This window comes from Dunckerocampus dactyliophorus, chromosome 14 (genome assembly GCF_027744805.1).
Source record: "Dunckerocampus dactyliophorus isolate RoL2022-P2 chromosome 14, RoL_Ddac_1.1, whole genome shotgun sequence".
NCBI classification, from domain to species: domain Eukaryota; kingdom Metazoa; phylum Chordata; class Actinopteri; order Syngnathiformes; family Syngnathidae; genus Dunckerocampus; species Dunckerocampus dactyliophorus.
In genome coordinates, this window is record NC_072832.1 from 478,674 (window position 1) to 484,506 (window position 5,833).

Here is a 5,833-nt window from a genome sequence, read left to right on the forward strand (position 1 = left end):
AAACGGTGGCTTCAGCATTCATGCTTTTGATCATCAGGCGTTCAGGTTCTATGTAAGCCAAGGACTGTGACGCATCCTACAAATAAACAAATAAGTTGTGTGCATATTCACAGAACAAAGAGAAATAAACGGGCATCCTTCACGGAATCTTTTTATCTCCCCTTCCTGATTGTTGCTTCTGCAGCGTTTGCCGTAATCACAACACTGCTCACGTGGTGATTGAAAGCATGGAAAGGCAACGCTGTTTATCATCCTGAAGTTTCCTGCGTGTCCGTGCAGATTGTCAGGCATCCAGGTCAAGGTCATCCGCAAACGCTGGACTGAGGCAACTGGACTCTCAGCTTTCATCCAAACGGTTTGTCCGGTTGTACGTTGTGAAGGTGTGTCGTCTCCCTGCTGATGTCTCCGGTGGTGCTGCTGTGGTTGCTGCCGTCCCGCATAACGGGAGGCCACAAACAACCATGATTGGCGAAACTCATCATGGCTGTCCTCCACTCGGAGCTGTTTCGACACAATATCTGCTTGTTTCTTCAAGCTCTCTTCCTCTTTTTCAATCATTCTTTCAGACAAGGGACGGCCTGGGGGCCACCTGACACCTGAAGCTTGTTTTTCTTTTGGCCCGCAGCAAATTAAAAAAAAAACATTAGCATTATTACAAAGGATGATTGGGCCACGTTCAAAAAATGCTTTTAAAAGGTTACAAAAAAGAGAGAAATCCAGGTAGTCCTTGGATTATTAGGAATCATTCATTCATTCATTCATTTATTCATTCATTTCAATTGGATATGACACAATTTGGAAAAATCCCAACTTTCAAAAAAATCACAGTACATGTTCCCTCGTCTATCGCGGGGGTAGGTTCCCAAAATAGCCCCCACTAAGTGAAATCTGCAAAGTGGCCAACTTTATTTGTTTAGAATGATTGTGTATGTTTTAAGGCTGTAAAAGAGTTTTATTGTCATATGCATAGTAAAACAGGCAGTTATACTAAGCAATAAATTCTTATTCTGTTCATTCTCCCAAGAAAAGAAAGAAAACACAAGAAAGAATAAGAACATAAGAAACATAAATACCAATAAATTAAGCAACAACAACAGAAGAGACATTAATACAAATAAATAAATAAAGTGCTATGAGTGTGTGTGTGTGTTGCGTGCGGCGTGTGTGAGTGCTTCGTTGAGAAGCCTGATGGCCTGTGGGTAAAAGCTGTTTGCCAGCCTTGTGGTCCTGGACTTCAAACTCCTGTAGCGTCTGCCTGACGGTAGGAGTGTGAATAATGAGTGTTGTGGATGTGTGCTGTCCTTGATGAGGTTGTGTGTTCTTCGTAGGACTCTAGTTTTATAAATGTCTTGCAGTGAGGGGAGGGCTGCCCCAACAATGTTCTGTGAGGTTGGGGCAGCCTCCCCCACCATACACTTGATACACATTTCCCAGGCAGACATGAACATGTGATCACATTTTAAACTCTCAAAGTTCACATTTCCTTTGAATTGGAATGATCAACGTATGAGGTTGGACACAAGAAATGATTAAGTGACTCACATGGATTTCACTCCTCTGGCCACGCCCCTTCATCCTGGCGCCTTTTTGTGTACAGTTTTTGTATCCTTGTTAAAACATATTGCTCCTGTCGTCGTGTTTTACTCCTCCTCCTGGTCGTCTTCCATGAATGAAAGATTCACTTGCAGTCTTCCAACTTCAGGCGCGCCGGCTGCCTTCCTAATCCGCCTTTCGGGTGCGACCACAGGAGGCTTTGAGGGTGCAGAACATTTGAGCACGTCAGAGCCACACTGCTAGCGATGGAGCGCATTCTGTACTGCACAGGAAGGCACGGAGGAGACTGACTGACAACGGTTTACAGTCCCGTAGCCAATCAGGACGCAGAACACAATGCACGTTCATACGCTGTAAAAAAAAAAGCACAAAAACAATTCTGCGAAATAGCGAGTCTGCGAAAGGTGAACCGTGACGTGGCGAGGTAACATTGTTAAGCATCTAAGATGGTTTTGTTAATTAACATTGAAATGATGAGTTGAAAAGATGATATTTCATTCAACACAAGAGCGTGTATTCCTCCACGTGACGTCCTTTCGGAGAGAGTTTAGAAGAAGAAGAAGAAACATTGCAAACCTTTCACGGGAGGGAACACTGCAGCAATAAAAGATTGATAAAATATTCATCACAGTTAAATCAGAGGAAGGGAAAATGAAAATGAAGATCCTATTTCTCTTCGGCAGACTGAAGCTGAGCTTAGCAACAATATGATTTGTTGAGGGCTTTGAAAAGGACTCCACTCGTCTCATTGCCTTACTTCCAGTTGCGGAGGAACGTGGCAATCTCATTGGCTACTCAAACATTAGATACTAAATATTAGCTTCCCTCTGATTAGGATCCGCTAGCTTGACATTGACCTTCTCCGATTTTGGATCAACATTTGCAATAAAAGTCATTGTAATTATTAGATTTGAATCTAATAATTATCTGTTTGAATCAGGGGATTAGCAAGTGGAGGACGTGCTTTGGGGACAACACGTTAGTTGAACCCTTTGAATGGGGGCACATTTCACTCAACACATTCACTGAAAAGCTCAAGTATTTCCAAGTCACCAGACTAAAGTCCGAGTCACGTCCCGAGTCATTGATGTCAAAGTCCAAGTCGGGTTGCACATCTTTGATGATAGTGTCAAGTCCAAAGTAATCCGAGCCGAAAAAATGAATGCTACACAGCAAATTGAGGAGTGTTAATTTTTTGGTGTTGATGAGAATCTTGAAGTTGGAGTGTCAATCTTACACTATTTGGAGTTGATCTAACACTGCATTTTCTTAAAAATGTTAAATTTAACACTGGATCATGAAAGTGTTGTAGTTAAAATGGAGTGTGAAAATGTTCAAATCTTGTTAGTGTCACAATAAAGACATTCAACACTTCCACACTCCATTTAACACCTAACAGTGTTCACGTGTCTTAAGCTCCGCCCACGGACATTTCATTTAGACTCCACCCCTCACTTCACGTTGCTGATGGAAGAAGTTGATAATTAGGAATCATTTTGCATCAGTAGGTAAGTGAACGTTTAAATAGATGAACTAATGAATTGTGTTGTACCTTGTTTACACATAAAAAACGTTAGTTTTTGGTGTGATATTTAATACTAATAAACTGAGGCAGCTGTTTCCACCCAAAGCCTTTGCTAATGTTAGCTCGTGTTTTTGCTAAGTTATATTTTCTATTTAGTGTTGCTGTGAGCTGAATCGGCACTGCCTGTGCAACATTTGGCAAAGTAAGTGAACGCTACGTTATATCTTCATTTTTAATGAGCTAATGGCTAACTAGCTAATTGGCAGGAGGAGCCCCCACACGTAGGCCTGCTGGCCCCCAGCAAAGGACTTGATATGCTGTACAAGATACAAGATATCAAGGTTGGCAACTCTAATTGTTACTTTAACTTAAAAATAATTGTCAGGCATGTGTTGGAAGTGAACTACACAATTTTTTTTTTAGAATGATGCATCTTTATTTTTCTTCTTGATTCACAGAAAACCTTTCCTTGAGTCTTACGTGAATGTGGTAAGTAATATCTTTTTTTTTTAATCAATGCATAATAAGCCCTGCAACTGTGGCAATTCCATATTTATTTAATTATTTTAGTAGGATGTTTTATATTATTATTATTATTATTATATTTATTCTTATTCTCAGAGGTGGATGGAGATGTGTAGACTCCACTATCCCTTCACCCCAGTTATTGCCAGTTGGTGCGAGCCTCCACTCTTGCCGACTACATCCCATTCATTAGGTTCTACAATTTATCCTTCAGCCCACAAGAGGAACCCAACAGAACCAATGGATCAGGATGAAGCATGACGGGTAAGCTTTGAGTAAATAAATGTAAAATTAATATTATCAATGATATGTAGTGTTTTTATGCATGACATTGTTTTATTGAAAAATCCTCTTGAATTCCCATGAACACACTATATATCATTTTAATATTTTTTGCAGAAAGTCGGTGGTGTTTTGAGGGCCAATCTGAAAGGTGAGGATATCTTCAAGGAGTGCAACAAGACTGAAACACTAACCGATGCAAGGTGTAAACAGATGGTGAACATCCTGGCTGCAGATATGATGGAGCTGCATGGGTAAGAAGAACTTCCCCCTTTCCATTAGAACAGTCATTCCATGTAAGACCATGTACTGTGGGAATGGTTCTGTCTGTGATCATTAACTATGATTTGTTTTGAAAGGAGGGTTCCGCCATCATGTGTGATGAGAAATTACGCCCTGAGAATTGTGACTTGTTTTCCATACCTAAAAGATCCATTCTCCAAACCTGGATATGCAAGTGTCTTTTCAATGTAAAACCTAAAGTACTGTTTTTGTTTTTCCTTTAGGTGTGTAGTTTGTATTAAACTCTTGTTTCAAATATGTTCATAGGATGCTTAGCTTAGCGGCAGTGGCTCAAGAGGTAGAGCAGGTCGTCCAGAAATCGTAAGGTTGGTTGATCCTTGCTCCCTCCACCCAGTCACTGTTTTGTCCTACACTTCTCCTGGCTCTCAAAGCCGTTCCAAGACTGTTTCTTCATGATGGTCCAAAAACCAGAGGAGAACATCTGTTAACTGGTCAACAGCTGCTTGGTGAGGAGTGCAAGGAGGCGCTATCTACAGTAAGACATTCAAATGATGAATCCGTGGTCGAAGAAGATGAGAGCAACTTTCCAGTATCGACAGAATATGATCCAAGCACAAGATGTATCATCGTCTGTTCTCAATGTGTTCCCTCACTTCCTTGATGTTCCTGGATTGGTAAGGAAATCTTGAGTATTTGGACTAGTTCCGTATTAGATTACCCATTACATCAACCATTTGTAAACCTGTAGGCCTACAGTATATGAAATATTCATGTCTTGTTTATAGATTGACCAGGATTTCTCAATGATGTTTGGTGATGAAGTATCTCAGAGGTTCCTGGCTAAGTGGTCAACTGTCTTCAAACCAAAAGTCATTGCAGACTTTAAGACTCTCCCGCAAAAGCAGAACATCGATGAGTTGCTGTCAGGAACTGAACCTCAACCTGATGACATATGTACTGGATGTAGCTTTGATCTACCTGTGTTCAAGAAGATCTGTGATATAATAAAACACAAAGAATGTGCTTTCATAATAGCCTGTAATGTAAAAAAACTATGTACTATGAGGACCTGTTTAACGCGTACTGCATAGAAGACCAAATGCTTGAGTTTTCTGTCATGTGTTTAAATGAACTGACTCATTTCAGACCATTTGACAAGCAGTACTCTAATGACAATTGTCAAAAAGCAAACATACTGTAGTGCCCTGCTGTTATTTAAGCTGTCTGTTGGAAATGAAATGTTTTGGAATAAAATGTATGAAGCAGTCAACTAGTCATTTTTAAAAAATGTTTAAATTTTATTTTGAAGTAGTAGATTAACACCTTTATAGTGTTAATGTTGCAACTCCTTTTGAGAGTAAAATGACACTATAAGAGTCAATAAATGACTCTTAAGAGAATTAATTTGTGACACCTCACACTAGTGTTAAAAAAATGCAACACCGGTTGGTGTCAAGGAGTGTTAAATTTTAACTATATAAATAGTTAATATTGACTCTACAATGGTGTAAAAATGGCTACACTTTCAAAAGTGTTAAAATAACACTTTGTAGAGTGGACCCCATGGGACACTTTGAAAGTGTTGAGATTAACTCCTACAGTGTCAATTTAGGCCTGCTGAATTTGCTGTGTACCCAAAAATGAAATGCAATTCCTCTCAACAAGAGGGGAGAAACATGAAACGTAAAACATTTATACTGTATG

The 5,833-nt window shown here is 39.9% G+C and overlaps 1 long non-coding RNA gene across 2 annotated transcripts; it reads left to right on the forward strand.

The window, feature by feature from the left end:
- Nucleotides 1–3,376: 3,376 nt before the first annotated feature.
- On the forward strand, nt 3,377–5,619 carry LOC129194079 (uncharacterized). Of its 2 annotated transcripts, XR_008573676.1 has the most exons (4): nt 3,377–3,868; nt 4,004–4,140; nt 4,246–4,803; nt 4,915–5,619. It is a non-coding gene; the product is annotated as an uncharacterized LOC129194079 (long non-coding RNA). The 2 variants fall into 2 exon arrangements; XR_008573675.1 differs by having other exon boundaries at nt 4,246–5,619.
- Nucleotides 5,620–5,833: the final 214 nt, after the last annotated feature.